The sequence below is a fragment of the Eubalaena glacialis genome, chromosome 6, assembly GCF_028564815.1.
Source record: "Eubalaena glacialis isolate mEubGla1 chromosome 6, mEubGla1.1.hap2.+ XY, whole genome shotgun sequence".
NCBI lineage: Eukaryota > Metazoa > Chordata > Mammalia > Artiodactyla > Balaenidae > Eubalaena > Eubalaena glacialis.
The window spans coordinates 8,880,528-8,897,912 of record NC_083721.1 but is presented as its reverse complement, the minus strand read 5'-3'; the positions used below and the strand labels follow the sequence as shown (position 1 = coordinate 8,897,912).

Here is a 17,385-nt window from a genome sequence, read left to right as displayed (position 1 = left end):
GTTTGAGAGGAGTGTAGCTTTTACCCTGAGATAACTTTTTCCCATTCCATTTCAATCATCTGCTGGGTCCCCGACAAACAGGGAGTACGTCGATCTCGGTGACTAGGTCATGAGCAGCGAGGACCTTGCCTCTACCGCCCCGGCACCGCCAGCCACAGATCCCTGGTGTTCGTGCGTGATCTTCCTGGGAGCAGAGGAGTTTGCTAAGGAAAAGGGGGAGATGAGATGGTACACACATACGAGATGGTGTGGGCAGACACCCATGTCATTGCAGAGACCAAGCCTGAGACCAACCAGGGCACTCGGCGTGGACCGTCCCCCTCCCCACCCTGTTCCGTCCAGTGTCACTCACTGTCCTGAATGTACCCTCTCCCTACTCGATGCTTCCACCCTCCCAGCTCCAGGGAGCAAGGCACGAGCCTGAGCACACCCAGTATCCCCCACACGTGAGGGCTACAGTCTCTGTCACCCTCTGTGTGTATTTCTTTTCATTGCCTTTGTACAGAGCAAACAGAAGGCTTCAAATAATAGGTTGGTTTCCTGCACATCTTGCAGGAAATCAGGTTTCGGAAAGCACAGATCCATCTCTTGAAACTTCATCTGGACACAGATAAATGGTGTGTGTGTGTGAGTTTGTGTGTGTGTGTGTGCCAAAAGGAACATTCTTAAGCTAAATTGTTTAGATATCTGTGTTCACCCAAACTTTTGCAAACGAGGGACTGAACTCAGGACTTAAACTTTAATGATTCAGAAAATAATCTAGGAAGTTTCCCAGTTTAGGTGGAAAGTGGATTAGGCACCCTCCCAAATGACACATGGGAAGGGAGGTCCCCTCACTCGATTGCCTGCTCTGAGATGCTCCAATCCTGCTGCCCCTGGAGCATTACGTCCAGGACAGTAGAGCGGTAACATGACAGAATGGGGAGGCACGTGACCTCAACACCGGGGCCTGACTGCCCTCCACGAGCACAAGAAATCCTCCTGTAGCTCCATCCCCCACTTCCCCCTTCCTCAGCAGTGCAAGCTGCTGGCAACATTCATCTGCCTTGCATTTTACCCTGCACGAGGGAAATAGGAGAGCCAGTTACAGTGAGAACTAGGCCCCCCTCCCCTCAGGTGAGGCTTCACATGACCGTGGTGGAGGCCCAGCAGCCAGGGGAATGGTCTGCCTGGTGCCATGCAATAGCCAGGATCGTATATCCAGAACCTGCTGGACCTGGGCCCACTAGGGCGAATGCAGCCACTTGGCGTTCAAATGTCACATTCAGATGCAGCCACTGGCCACTTTCTGGCAGGACCAGTAGGCACTTGGTAGGACGGGAAACAGGACCCGTGTGGAGACGTCCTGTCCCACGTCGCCTGCACCAGGCTGTGACACACAGCAGAACTGGAACTGGGACCCGGGGTGAGTGAGGGTCCAGGACGCCCACCCTTTCTCAGGTCATTCTGGTGCACGCTGGGGACGCAAGGCACAGATGCAAGGTGCCCTCTGCTTTGGCCCTCCCTGGGCTGCTGGGCCACCTTGACTCACGCCTTTGGAGTTCTGGGCCTTTTGAGAGCCTTCTTCATCTCCTGCTGCCCTCGGAAGCTGCTCTGTGGGCCTTACACAGCTGAGCAGAACCCTCCACCTAGACGCAGGAGCTCCGTGAAATATGCCGGTCAGTTACCTCCCTCCCGTGGAGAGTCAACGCCAGGCCCTCCTCGGCAGGGCTGCCCAGACCACTCGAGAATCAATTAAGCACTGACTCCTAGTCAAGGCCCGATCCTGTGACCTCAAGAGAAATATGAGACGGAGACCCTGACGTCAAGGGCATGTGGTTGTGCATAGAGACAGAACTGAAGTGCACAGCTGCTGGTCTGCTGAAATACGCTAGGGGAGTTGGGGGGACAGGAGAGACTGGTGGGCTTCACGGAGGAGGTGAACACTGAGCTGAGCCTTGAGGGATGAAGACATTGAAACTAAGGGTGGGGAGAAAGAGGAGGATCTGGGGCTGGAGGAGCAGCACAGTGGTCAGGGGGTTGCTGGAGGTGGTCAGAGGATGGCGAGGAGCCCCCAGGCCGAGGTAGGGAAGGCAGGGAACAACAGAGAAACTGGCATGAGGCCAGACTGAGGGGGAAACTTGGCAGAAGCTTTGAGCGGTGACTTCCTGAGCAGACAAGTGACAGGCTGGGAAGGGTTGGGCCAGGTCTGGCAGCCACACGTGGGGTGCCCAGAGCAAAGCAGACAAGAGCAGATGCCCTCGGGGTGGAATCAGGCCCTGCTGATGAGGTGCCACCCACAAGATCCCCAGTATGACCCCCAGCTGCACACTGTCCTGCACGTGGAGGGTCAGGCCCTTGGAAGGTGTGGGGAGCCCCTGGCATCATCAATTTCCTTATTGGGAATTGTCTGCTGCTAAAGGGTTGTCGCATCTTGAAAACGTGAGCTGGGGCCACTCTCTGTGCCCCGCCCCACTTCCACTGTGGGCCCCCAAAGCATGGCCTGTGGGCCAGAGGGAAGCAACATCACGAGGGAAAAGGAATGTTTATTTTGGCCCATGCAGCCTCCACTTCTGACCTTTCCTCTCCTCAGTGCTGTCCCTTCCACTCAGGTACCCAAAGGCCTCCTATTCTTTCCTTCTTCTCAGAATCACAGATTTCAGGGCTGGAAGGAGCCTCTGTGGGAATCACCTGGCCCAGGGGCCAGCAAACTCTTACTGTAACGGGCCAGACAGTACATATGTTAGGCTTTGCTGGCCACACAGTCTCTGTTACAACTGCTTAACTCTGCCCTTGTAGTGTGAAAGCAGCCATGATGACACAGAAGCAAAGGGCATAGCTGTGTTCCAATAAAACTTTATTTACAAAAACAGGCGGAGGGCCGGGTCTGGCCCACCATCCTAGCCTGCCACCCCTGATCTAGCGTTCACTCTCATTTCACAGATGATGAAGCTGAGCCCTAGAGAAATGGACTGACTTGACCAAAGACTCAGAGATCTGAAAGTCCAGAGGGACCCGTTGGGATGTTTGTGTTTTCACTGAGGTAGAAAAAATAAAAACAGATGAAGGACTTTATTATTATTTTTTAGGTGTGTTCATTCAAATCAACTTTAACTCCAGCCAGGCAACCACACTCGTGAGGTTGGCCTGAGCGGTCATACCTGAGACAGACTTCACTCCAGTTTGATTTTAACTAATCTCTCCTGTGGGTCTGATCATCACCTACTGAGTAGTACAATCCATCTCACCTCCAAAGTCAGACAGCCTCCTTCTGTGCATGGCGGGGCCAATCCGCTGACCTCCTGAGACATGGGACATTGATGGGCAGAACCTTGGCTCTGAGGGCCACCAGAGAGGCACTGGGTTTCCCCATGCTCCAAGTAAGAGCCCCTTATTATTCTCACTGTCACCTACAGGGACCGTGCACCCCAAGTAAGAGGAAAGCAAACACTTTAAAAGGGAAAACTTGGGGATCCGTATTCAACAGGCAATGCATAGACGGTCCAACACACGAAGCTGAACTGTCCTTCCTTTTGGACGTGATAATTTCACCTATTCGGACCACCCTGTCAGCATGTCAGACGTAAAATATTACACGTGGAATAATGAAAAATTGCCAACATCTCACCACCATCTTTTGATTAATGGGTAGCTCCTCAGAGATTGATCAGTTTGTTTGATTTTGTTACTTGGAGTGACTGATGGCTATTTTAAAAAACACTTAGCTTTAGAGTTACCCAACATGAGATAATTTTCATATGCCTTGTGTAGCCCCATCCAGAATAATTGGACTTTATTGCCTTCCTTCCATGCATGAACTGAAGTTCCCTGGAGAAGCAAAACAGATTCGGACTTTGTTGCTTTAATATTTCCATGTAGATCAGCTGCCGTATTCATAGAGAGGCTTTGACCAGATGGCCAGCCAGCCTTGTAGTGACATTTCCCATTTCCCGTCTATTACTCACCGATGGAAAATAATGTGACGTGAATTCCCCATTTTGGGTAATATGTGGTTATATCCTGTTGTACCTGCACTGAAGATAAATGACTTATCATGCAATAATTTCTTCACTCTCTAGGGAGAAAACAGGAGAAAAAGCAGTTCACCATGTTTGGCAGGAAAAAGTAATAGTCACTGCTTAGGCATTTACCAGGACACCTCAATTTAATTTCCTAATTTCTTTTTTTTTTTTCCCCTCATTGCTTATTTTTCTGTTACTTGGGGGGGGGGGCACTTATTTTTGCTGCTTCAAACATTTAAGCTCAGGTTTTAGAAGGCATCCTCAGACACCTGATTTTTGTCGCATCGCTGGGACATCTCTTTTCCAGACACTGGTCTGACGCAGAGCTGAGATAGCAAAAATCAGTGGAGAAAAGTTCAATTTTATCATTTAAACTGACTCGAACGGGCCAGCAAAAATTTTTGCTTTTTAAAATATTAGTTATTACTCTTCACTGTTTGACACAATGTTGTCAATATCGTAAGATCAGCCTTGGTTTTCAACTTCTCTCGCCTCAACCCCAGGAGGTAAATTTTTTTAGCTATCACTCCCTTTAACTATTGCTAAAGATGAGTAACTAATAATGATAAACTTACTCATAAAGGAAATATAATTAAAACTAACATTTCTTCCATCTTTAACATGTGCCAGGCAATGCGGTAAGAGTATTCCCCACTTAAGTCATGTAATTGTCACCGCTGTCCTTTGGGGCAAGTACTATTGATATTATTTACCATCATTTTCCAGGTAAGGCAAGGGAGGCTGGAGAGGAACCTAACTGCCCAGGTCCCACAGCTTGAGTGGGATTTGAACCCACAAATCTGATTTCAAGCATTTAACCTATGTGCACTGGGGAAGCCAAGTGCTAGGCAGCTCTTCTTCCTGGAACATTTTAACCTTTCCCTACTCAGAAAGAAGGCAACTTAGTTACTTCCCGGTTTCTGCTCTTCCCACTGGGCTGCAGGTCTCTTCCTGGCTGCTTCTCGCTGGAGAGCTGAGCTGGGATTCCTTCCCCATCAGTTGACCCTGAAGAATGTGGGTCCCCCGAGCTGTGCATCCATGCAGGGAGCATCTGTCCCTGTCCTGTCCTGGAGATGAGTGATTCACCCTGGGACCCAGGTTGGCCGCTGGCAAATCGATTTTGCTCAGTGAAATAACCTGCATGTTGGAGACGGCAGAAGGTTCTGGAAGCGGTGGAAGCTTCTGGAAATGGCTTCCGCTCTCCTTCTCTCCCCCATCTCTGCCACAGGCCGAATGTGCTCCAGAGTGAGCCTCAGCGTTGCCATGGCCCTCCATCCATCTAGCCCAAAGAGAATGCAAGCCAGGCTGTGGCTGAGAGCAGCCTTCAACAACAGAACTCAAACAAAGAAGGTCACCTGCCGGAGTTTACCCCGTTAGTAACACAAGCCTTTTACAAACTCATTTGTATTCATCCAGACGGCTGTTTTGGCTAGAAAGAAATGCTTCCTCTTCACTAGAATTACAAATAATTTGAGTAGAAAGCTCCAGGCAAGACATATTAATCATGTTTGAAAGGATGTATCTTTTCATACAAAGGGTTTTCTTAAATAGAAAAAAACTCCCTGATATGTACTTATGTCTAATAGAGGTTGCTAACTCAGAATGCACAGCTTGCTTTGTTTCCTCATCTCATTCCCACCTCCCCTGCAGGCGAAAAATTCAAACCCTTATCCCATATATGCACCCCTGTAATCACAGTCTTCCTTGATAACTTGCGTGAGGTTCTGAGGAATCAACAACTACGGAGATTTTTCCATAATATTTCCCCTTATCTCTTTTTTAAAATAAATTTTTATTGGAGTATAGCTGATTTACAATGTTGTGTTAGTTTCAGGTGTACAACAAAGTGAAGCAGTTATACATATACATATATCCACTTTTTTTTTTTTAGATTCTTTTCCCATATAGGCCATAATAGAGTATTGAGTAGAGTTCCCTGTGCTATACAGCAGGTTCTTATTAGCTATCTATTTTATATATAGTAGTGTGTATATGTCAATCCCAATCTCCCAATTTATCCCTTCCCCCTTATCCCCTGGTGACCATAAGTTTCGTTTTCTACATTCGTGACCCTACTTCTGTTTTGTAAATAAGTTTATTTGTACCCTTTTTTTAAGATTCCACATATAAGTGATATCATATGATATTTGTCTTTCTGTGTCTGACTTACTTTAATATTTCCCCTTATCTCTTATTTGTATTTGTTAATCTAAAAAATTAACATCACCTGATATGTGAAATATGAGATCTAGAAATTTTCCCATAATATTTTTCTTATTTCTTATTTATATTTGCTAGCCTAGAAAATTAGCATTACCCGACATCTGAAATAAATATAAAGACATGCTTTATGCAGAGCAAAATACTGCTGTACAGTTTTGATATTATGTTAGTGTCAGAGCAATGCCAGCTAACTGTTCCCTTCCCATGGACCCAGAATAATAGGTACCTGAGCGGGCGACTCCCAGGGAGGTGGGTTTTGATAGGAAGATTTAAAAGGTTAGCACTGCCTTTATTAGTTTATGCTGCACCCTGCATTTCAGTTAAAGATTAAGTCTTTGCATCGGGCTTTTGCTCAAAGGCAGGTTTGGGAGGGATGTGGAATTTTTTTTTTTTTTTTTTAAAACAAACCCTCCTAGATAGAGTCGGGTTTATTTTTAACAGGAGCAGAAGCGCTGTGGGAACTGGTCTGCAGATTCCATTTCAGCCACAGACTGTTCTGCAAAGGAAGAAGCAGCCTTCAGTCTCCCTAATGAAAAAGTGTATCGGGGGCTCTGAGGGGACTAGCCCCCCCGCATGGTGATCCTGGCCACGGGAGGGTCTGCGGCAACCCTGCCTTCTCCCTCCCTCACCTTATGGGGCAGTTCCCTCCCACATGCCCCGCCTCGGGCAGGCCAGCCCTCCTTTACGAGCACCTACTGTGTGCCAGACCTTGCACATGGCTGCAGGGATCAATAAACATCAACATCCCCTAGTCTTCACAGAGGTAGTTTGGTGAGGAGACAGCACAGAAACAAATATTGATTAGGTTAGGGTTAGGGTTAGGTTAATTATAATTAAGGGAAGTCCATGTGACGATAAAAACGTAAGTAAAATCCACGTGATAACACATACAAATGTAGGTGACAGGAAGTGTGAGGGAATGAGGAATTCTGAGAGGTGGAGGGGCAGGGAGAGCCCCCAGCGCCGCTGATGGCTGACAGAGCTTTGAAGGGGGCGCTCTTTCAAACAGTGGGAGGAGATTATGTTTTAGATGCACCTGGTGAAGTCAAGGAAGACAGCCTGGAGGAGGGGAGATGGGAGACCAGAGCAAACCTTCCAACAGCCCAAATAAAGAAATAAGGGCTAAATCTATACACATGAACATGGAAAGATCTCCAAGACAGACTGCTGACTGAAAAGTCAAGATGTGAAACAACTTACATTAAAAAAAAAAAAAACACTAAAAACAATACTATATGTATTTTAGGGGTATATATGAGAGCCCCTGGCTGTAAATGCATTTTTAAAAGGTTTCTATTATGTATGTATCCCAAACCGATAACAGTCTCTAGGAGAAGCAGGAGGGAATTAGGATTGGGGGGTGGGGTGTCTGAGTGGACTGTAGTTTTTCCCTGTAATGTTTGTTTTTCTTTGCAATTAAGGAGAATATATTCTGTAATACCTACACAATTAGAATATACTTTTAAAAAATTAAATCAATAATCTTTTGCTTTTCATTATAACACATGGCACTTACGGATATTACATTATGTCCATCTACGTCTAGGTTTAGTATTCCTAAGTCAAATGGATTCTGGAAAAACAGAATTACTGTTTTTTTATGGGAGGATCCATAAGACCTAGAGTTCACAGAGTCTAATTCCCTTCTTTTACAAATGAGGAAACGTGGGTTTCTTGGGGTCTTTTTATTTATAAGCCCAGGAAGAAGTAGGTAAAATAATTCATGGAAAAGTCATTGTTGCCTTTAAGTCCTCCAGGCAGCCATGAAAACTACATTAAAATGCTTTTTTCCCACCAAAATTCATTTGCCCAGCCACAAAAGCCATTTTCTCTGAAAAGCGTTGCTCGATTACAAGGCTTGAGTGTTAACATACTAGCAACTGGGTCAGGAGTCAGCAGGTTAAGTTCTGCCCAGAAGCCACCATGTGACCTTGACATAAGCCAACCTCAGTGTCTCCATCCCAGCACCGGGGATTTTCTGAGCCCTCAGGGGATACTATTACTCCATTCACAGCAAGGATGGGTGGGGAGGACTTTTATCTGTGAGGATAAAATGCTAGCCTTAAAAAAAATGTGCTTCGAACTTATTTCAAAAGTGAGCTTCTAATCTAACCTTGCATGTGGTGGAGCTGAAAAACACAAGGACTTCTCTGGAGAATTCAGTGAGAAAGAGAAATCAGTATTTTGACTAAAGAAAATATTTAAGTTATGATCAGAACTATATTTGTCTAGAAATAAAAAAGGGTTTTCCCCCCTTAAATAGTCACAGCTGGCTCTCTGACCATATAAAGTTACCATGCTGCCCGATGACTCAACTCCCCACATCTGTATTGGTGATTGACATAACGTATTCAGGGCTATTGAACCCTCTGAGTCACAACACCCCTGTTTGATTAAGGTTTATTTTACTAGCACCAAAAGACTCACACGTTCAACATCTGTGGTGTTGCTCCTGAAATTCCGAGCCATAAAACCAGTAAATTCAGCATGGTCTGAAGTTCCAGAGCATAGCAACCAACTGTCCAGAAAACGCATTCGGAGGGGCTGGTCGGTAATGGAGCGGGGCTTATCTCAGGCGGGACTGCACATCTGGCTGCACCTTCCCCAAGCAAGTGTGGGAAGAAGGAAGCTAGGGCGCCGGAGTCCAGCTGGGCAGAGAGGGACAGGGAGGGCTCTGCCCTTTGCCATGCAGTGGGTTGCTCCCAGTGCAGTTCACCTCTTAGGTACTGGAGTATTGAGATGGGGCACGACCCACTCATACCCCGTGTGCTGAGGTCGTGTTTGAAGATGCTCACAGCTTACAGTCGTGGACTCAGCTCTGTGTCCAGCACAGGGGAGAGTTCAGTAAGACCCGCCTGTCTCTGGAGTATCATGGAGTCTTTAAAAATGATGGTTCCATAGACATTGAGCCATCACGGGAAAATACTGATGGTCAGACTAAGCCAGACAAAGAGCAGAAGAAACCAGGGCAGCAGTACTATGGTAATAAATTGGTAAAACCTGAGATGCACATGTAACCCAGGGCCAGAGGTGAACACAGAAAAAGAGTAGTAGTTCAACTTACTAGGGTGAGTGTTTCTTTCCAAAAAAATTTCCATTCTATTAATGGAAATGCATAATTTTATATTATATTATTGGAAGTGATACTGATGAAAATTAATCCTCTAAAGACACAATCCCTGCTTTTTAGCAATCCCGAAGTCCTGGGGGAGGCGTGGGAGTGACGTAGGAATACAACACCAGGTCAACCGTGAAAAGGGTTATGATAGAAACACAGGACAACCCCCCGGGGGGAGCTAGAGCAAGATCATGAACTTCAAAGTGCTTTGACAAGCACAGGATGATATAAACATATGGCTTCCGGGCAATTCACAGGACCACATCTTCCACTGCGGCTGACACCCAGAGGTCCCTCTTCTAACTGAATATACATTGTGCATTAGGTGCAAATGCATTAGAGAGAGACGGATCATGAGAGCGCTATCCCACCAAGACAACCCACAGACTCCTTCCCGGCCAAGTGCAGGTATGGTCATGCCTGCCCAACGTCCTACACCAGGGGCGAGCAGACTCTAATTTATCTGCCGTCGCCAGCCCCAGTGTCCCGTTTTCATGATGCCACCCAGCTCTGGGTTCCTTCATGCTACGGCCCGTGTCCTCGTCCCTCTCCCAACACTTATATTTCAATAACATGATACACCTTTAGATGTGCTGGCTGCACCTCAGCCAGTCACAACAAGAGGAAATGCCATCACTTTCCCCCGCCGATGACGGCAGAATTGAACCATCCCAAGCCAGGAAGTGTAGCAGGAAGCTATGCTCTTATTGTATATATAATTATAGCCATAGAAGTGTGATTTATGCAGGATGAAAAGGAGGGGCGAAACAATAGACTGTCCAAAAATAGGGCAGCAGTTAATTAAATGGCAGTACATCCATCCAATGGAAAATCACTTATCTATTTTTTAAAAATGACTCTGTAAAGGCGATGCAGTAATAGAAAAAAAGCACATGATACCAAATTAAGTGAGAAAAGATACCGTACAAAATTATATACAAATTATGATAAATATTAAAAATATCTTTAAAGGCTGGAAAGGAATACAAATATAGATGTGTTTACACATATACATCTAAGTATAAATACATGTATAATCACAAGTTGTATTGTAGAAGAGAATGAACACATACAGTGACAGAGAATGGACAGTCTCCCTGAGCAAGTGCCTTAGTTGATTTTCAGAAGTGGTGGGATCATGGGGGATTTTTTTTCTCTACTGCCAAAAATTTTTATGATGTCATATATAATATGTAATTGCAAAATTATCATGTGAGAGAGCATGCACTTTGTTTTCTGGCAGACACTTTCCAAAGTTCAAATGGACAAACTAAACCGCACAGGTTGACAGCTAACTCACCCTGGTGGCCTGGCTGGAGGTGGAGGCAGGATGGCCTCAAGGGGCTCAGACTGAGGCCCTCCCTCCTCACGAAGAGGGATGAACGGGAACCCAGCCTCACTGTTACAGCTTCTCTAAACATTTTCCCGGGGAGGGAGGAAAGCAGCATGGCGGTGCTGTTCAGAGCTCTGGTTGGGCACTCAAGCAGAAGGAAAAAAATTTATCAGAAAATCTTGGCGGAGCTTGTACATTAAGCTGCGGCTACCGCTGCGCACAGGTTGTCAGATGTCGGGGGGCTGTCCATCTTGGGGAACCCACAGCTAGGCTTTCAGCTTCATCCCAGAGGGCCAGCCTTACACTTGCTGTGTTTCTGCCCCCAGAGTCCAGCTGGGATAGAGGGTCCAGCTGAGACCCGCCTGCTCCTGAGGACCTGTCGTGGAGTGGCCAGCAGAGACAGTAGGGAATTGAGGACAAGAGTCAGGGCCGGGCAACCCACCCATCCTCAGGGCGTGCCAGCTCTCTCCTTTTATTAGGTTAGATGCAGACATCAATGTACCTAGACTGGACTCACTTTAAAAAATGACTACAGCGAGTTCCATTTTAATGCTGTGTCCCCGGCTTTGACCGTCTGTATTACAGAAGCAGCTCAGTGAAGAATACTCCTGAATCATTTTATGGAGATATTAAAGGAGCTGCTCATTACTTTGTTTGATGTCATTTGTCTAAGGATCTATGGGACAAATTATTTTTATAAATCTAGGGTGAGTAAAGTTCATATTTCCTGAAGATGATTTTTTTAACTTGTTTTTTTCATTTGTGCTTTGGCAGCCAGAAACTCAAAGTTAAATCTCACGTCTCGTCACGCTAACAACACTAATTTATGTTTATGGCATATTGGCCCCCTCTTTCCCCTCCACCATCCTTCTACACACTAAAAACATTTTCTTTTATTCAACAGACTTTCTGTTTCACTGTAAATGGCCTTCAATTCTTTCTAGGAGGAGACAGTTTATAAATAAACCCGCATAGCACCATATGTTGAGGAAATTGACCATTGGCAGAGACCCAGCTATGTACATTAAACAAGGTTGTTAACCTTGTTTAACCAAAAACAAATCCACAGCCAGGACAAATCCGGAATATGGCTTTCTATACAACAACTGGACCAGGCAGTTCAAAAGTCAAAGCCATGATAAAAAAGGCTGAGAGACTGTTCTAGATTGAGAGAGACACACCAACCAACAGGCTGACCTTTGATTGGATCCTGGTTCAAGAGAGAAAAAAAAAAAACAGCTATAAAAGACATTTTTGATGCAATTGGGAAATTTTGAATATGAACTGGATAGTAGATGATGTTAAAGTGAATTTTAATAGGTGAGTTAATGGTATTGTGGATAGATAGGAAAACGTTTCTCAGAGAGTGAACCATTTATTGTGAAGTGTCATGATTGTTTACAATATACTTTTAAATGGATAAGAAAAATGAAACAAAACGTGTGTGTGTGTGTGTGAGTGTGTATTATGCAGAGAGAGAACAAATATGGCAAAATGTAAACAATTGCTAGCTACAGGCAGACAGTTCATTGTACTAATTCTTTGATCTTTGCTGTGTGTTGGAAAATTTTCACAGTACGTTGGGCAGAGATATACAAAACTCCAACACTTATAGATCAACCAAAGATGTTTTAAACCTGGTGGCAAATCCTTTTCTGGAACCCCAGCTGTACCCAAAACTTAAACAATTGGGGCAAACATTAAGGGGGATTCAAGGAACACTCATAAATTTAGCAAGAAAAAGGGAAAATAACCACCACCACAGTTTCACCATTGTCACAGCGTGGAGGACAGGTCGTGGGTCTCTCGGGTGGTCCAATAAGACACATGCATCAGAATCAGGATGCTACATTTCCAAAGAAGCTACTTCTATTAAAACCTATTTATTTCCATAGTCTGCATGGGCAGGTTTATTTCACATGTGCAACCCAGCCAGAACCAAGACATTCATGGACCTAGAACTGTGGCCATCACTCAAACCCAAATATGGGCAGAAATAGAAGCAGGAGGAAGCCCCTGGCACCTGACCACCAGCACCACTTGAAAGGCTGCAGAAGTCCCAGTTGTGTCCCTCCCAGTTCCACCCCACACACGGAGGGTGGCTGACCTGTGAAACTCTCCGACCCGAGCTTTTAACCATGGATTTGGAGCCAGACATCTTACGTTGATCCCACTGCAAACTGATATGAGTCTCTGTTGCTACTCGTATCAATCTAAGGGATGCCGAGAATGAGCTCTGAATCATTTATTCATCTGTTCAAGAACATCTGTTGAGGGGGCTTCCCTGGTGGTGCAGTGGTTAAGAATCCGCCTGCCAATGCAGGGGACATGGGTTCGAGCCCTGGTCCGGGAAGATCCCACATGCCGTGGAGCAACCAAGCCCGCGAGCCACAACTACTGAACCCACGTGCCACAACTACTGAAGCCCACGTGCCTACAGACCGTGCTCCGCAACAAGAGAAGCCACTGCCATGAGAAGCCCGCGCACGGCAATGAAGAGTAGCCCCCGCTTGCTGCAACTAGAAGGAGCCCGCGCACAGCAATGAAGACCCAACGCAGCCAAAAAAAAATTACAAATAAAATAAATTAATTTTTTTAAAAAAGAACATCTGTTGAGCACCTACTATGTGCCAGGCACTGTGGCAAATGAGAACATACACTTGTGAATAAATCAGATAAGGTTCTTGTACTCATGGTGTCTAAGGTCTAGTGGGAAATATAAGTAATGAAATAAGCAAACAACTGTGTGTGTTTATATGTATTTTATAAATATATCTAAATACAACTGATTTGTTCTCAAAAGAAAATACATGGGGTCCAGTTGAATGATGGCTTTTATCTCTCCCACTGATGTTGGACATTGGGTAGCACCACCCCATGAAATCCCATCCCTTTCTGCATGAACGAGAGCAGGGGGGGCAGCGAGGTTCAAGAGGGTGTCTCTGGGGAAGGGACTTGAGGTCGAGTCCTAGAGGAGGGGAAGGAGGGAGTCAGCGCAGGTGAGAGCTGGGGGAGGAGGGGGCCAGGTGCAGAAGCCATGTGAGGTGGGCCAGGTTGGGTGGAGGAGAATGACCCAAAATGCACCTGGAGAGATGACGTCAGGTCAGACTTTGTAGGTGGCGCTAAGCAGCTTTGCATTTATTCTAAGTGGATGGAGGGCCACTGAATCATTTTAAGCAGTGGATGGACATGACGTGACTTAGGTTTTATTTATTTATTTTTAAATTTTTATTTATCTTTACTTACTTATTTTTGGTTGCATTGGGTCTTAGTTGCTGCGCACAGCCTTTCTCTAGTTGTGGCGAGCGGGGGCTAGTCTTTGTTGTGGTGCGCGGGCTTCTCATTGCAGTGGCTTCTCTTGTTGCTGAGCATGGGCTCTAGGCTTCAGTAGTTGTGGCATGCAGGCTTAGTAGTTGTAGCTCGCGGGCTCTAGAGCGCAGGCTCAGTAGTTGTGGTGCATGGGCTTAGTTGCTCCGCGGCACATGGAATCTTCCCGGATGAGGGCTCGAACCCGTGTGCCCTGCATTGGCAGGTGGATTCTTAACCACTGTGCCACCAAGGAAGCCTGTGACACGTTTTAAAACACTATCCTGTGGCAAGTTGATTACAAGTGGGCAAGAGGGTAAGCTGTTGCTGTAGTTCTGGTGAGACATATATTCCTTAAACGAGGATGGTGGGGTAGGAGAGAAGTGGATAGAATTGACAAGCTTTGCTAATGGGCCAAGAAGGGAAACAGGGTGGCTTCTAGATTTTTGGTTTAAGCAAATGCTGGTGCCAGTTAGGGAGAGAGGGGCAACTAGAAGTGAACAGACTGGTGTAGAGAACATTGAAGTGAACAGTTTAGACAGAGCTTTTCATCTTCTAAAGAATACCTCCTCCCTTGTGGTCAATTAATCAGGCTGGTGCTTGTTGAGGGTTCACCATGCACTGAGCTCTTCACGTTTACCTTGACCATATATTTTTTCAAAGATTATTTGAAAGAACTTGCATTAAAAGTCACAAGTACAAAAAAAACTATTGAAAAGGTATGTGTGTGTGTGAAAGTACAAAAGCCAAGTGACAAAAGGATGGAAATAATCATATCTGAGTCTTAATTCTAAAAGAATCTGCTTTGATTGCAAACACAAAACTTAGCTCTCAGCTTCCCAGCAGCCAAAGAAGAAAGGGAAATGTGAGTTTTGTAGAGGTCATTGTCTAATAACAGGAAGCTTTCTGGCTTATGTGGAGAAATAAAACTATGCTTATTCTCTAAAGCATTTTTATCACTACATAGCTTCTCTAAGGGCCAATGATCAATATGGCAAAAAGTTTTGTCAATAACAATTTTTTTTTTTGGCCGTGCCACACAGCATGCAGGATATTAGTTCTCCAACCAGGGATCGAACCTGTGCCCCCTGCAGTGGGAGTGCAGAGCCTTACCCACTGGACCACCAGGAAAGTCCTCAAAAACAAATTAACACAAAATACGAAAACTTTCTATATAAATGCTAAAAGACAGCCCAAATGCCCAGTAGAATGTGCCACAGGGGGCATTGGCCAAGGGCACAGGTCTTTGGTTTTGTTTTTAATGGTGTCACTGCGATGGTTATTTTGGTATCCACTGATATAAGTCGTTTCTTTTGTCTTAGGATGTACATCTTTTGTGAGTCTCTCTCTCTGAAGATGTGTGTGTGTGTGTGTGTGTGTGTGTGTGTACTTTTTGAGAGTTAGTTGCAGACTTTCTAAGACGTTTTAATAAACCTCACACACTCCCCCTCCTCTCCACCTACAGGAAAATTCCAACATCACTTGCTTTGGGAGAGGAAGCCTCACACAAGTTTGAGACCTCTTCCATATCGTAAGGGAAATAAAGACGCATGAGCTCCTTGTTTCTGTCCTTTGCTCAACTGACCGCCCTGTGACAGCCAGGGAGCCCCCTCTTACATCACAGCCTACTTCTTGGGGCACCCCGGGGAATGTGAGCTCCTTGGGGCCAGCCTGAACCAGATTCCATTCTAAATGACCCGAGGCTGGGAGAGAGAAAAGCCCCCCCACCCCACCCCGCCCCGGCTGAGTTGGATGCACACAGGAGGTGCCTGGGATGGCCAAGCCCCTGGCACCCGAACTCACCCCTCCTGGGCGGCTTCACCCCGGCTCATGGCCGTTCATGGGTCTGCAGCTGGGTACAGTGGCGCCCCGTTCCCTCCTCGGAAGCGGTCGTGAGCCCCGGGGCAGTCCCGGAGCACTGGGGCCTCAACGGCCCGCAGGTGGCCCTGCACGCGCGCGGCGCGAGATGAATAATTGACTAATTGAGGCGGCGGAGTGGAATTACCGCTGCGGTTGGGTCCCGCGCAGGCCACACCTGTCCCGCGGCTGCCGCTGCCGCCACCCTGGAGAACAAGGCTCTCTTCCGAAGACGCCCTTGACCGCTCGGCAAAGAGCACTGCCTTCCGGCTGGGAACACATTTGCATACTGCAGTTCAGGTTCACAGGTGTGCGCAGAACAGGGAAGATTAATGAGCACAAGCTGGCGGGAGGGGTGTGAAAACGCCCCCCCCCCCCAAGGGAGGGCCGAGGGACCCATCTGCTGGGGCTGGAGTTGCCCTCTGGGGTGGAGGGAGCCCCAGCTTCCAAACTGAGGCGCTCAGAGAGCGACTCGCTGCTCCTCTATTCTCTGCCTTTTTTCACTCGTTTAAAAAAGTTTTTTTAGGTGTGGACCGTTTTCAAAGTCTTTATTGAATTTGTTACAATATTGCTTCTGTTTTATGTTTTGGTTTTTTGGCCCTGTGCCATGTGGGATCTTAGCTCCCGGACCAGGGGTAGAACCCTCACCCCCTGCATTGGAAGGGGAAGTCTCAACCACTGGACTGCCAGGGAAGTACCTTTCATTCATTTTTTTCCCCAACAGGTATTCATTGAGCATCTACTATGCACCAGGGTTGTGTTGGGAGTGGCGGAGGATACAGCCGAAAACAAAACAAGTCCCTGCTTTCATGGAGCCTCCATATGGTGGGGAGGGGAGACAGAAAATAAAGAAATAACATAGTGGGGGGGGGGATGATAAGAGCAATTACCCAGAAAGGGCAAGGAGAGTGATGGGAAGTTATTCAAGATGCTGAAGAGATACTCCTCTCAAGCCCTTCTTAGATCCTTACTGTCATTTAATAACTATGTTATTATTTGCTGATAGGACTTATCAAGCATTATGATAAGTGCTTTTATATATATATATATATATATATATATATATTTCCACTCCTTTCCAAATATGTTATGAGGCCAAAAATAACCTAATATGCATAAAAGCGCTTTGAAAAGTAAAGGAACACCCCCATTACACGGTGTGACTCCTTGTTCTTGCCTAAATGTCTAGTTGATTCCTAAGGAGGGCAAGAAAATGCATAATTGGGACCGTTTACTAGGTGAGGAAACTAAATCACCCAAGGGTCCCCAAGCTGCCAGCAGATAGGTGGCCTGTGTCACCAATCCCGCCTGCTATGCTGAGCTGCACCTGCTCTGGCTGTGATGCTAGTGGCCAGGGACCCAGTGGGTGACACTTGAGAAGACAATGGTCACACCAGCTCCTGACTCCTGCCAACCAGGTTTCCATTACAGGGGTGCTGCCTACCAGCCGGGTGGGCAGTGGGTGCCCTCCAGGAACCAGTGGGAGACGGGCAGGATCACACTATGCCCTGGTCAGGTCTTGCAGTGGGTCCCCCTCTGCTTCCATC

At 46.4% G+C, this 17,385-nt stretch overlaps 1 protein-coding gene across 2 annotated transcripts in view; it reads right to left on the bottom strand.

Moving 5' to 3' along the window:
- CLDN14 (claudin 14) overlaps positions 1–16,076 on the bottom strand; it is a 68,942-nt gene extending 52,866 nt beyond the window's left edge. Inside the window, exon 1 of one of the 2 annotated variants that reach the window (XM_061192868.1) lies at positions 15,987–16,076. The gene's annotated coding sequence lies outside the window, so the exon portion shown is untranslated. Of the gene's footprint in view, positions 1–15,784 lie in introns of both variants that reach the window. The other variant, XM_061192867.1, reaches the window with a different exon arrangement.
- Between the last annotated feature and the right edge of the window lie 1,309 nt (positions 16,077–17,385).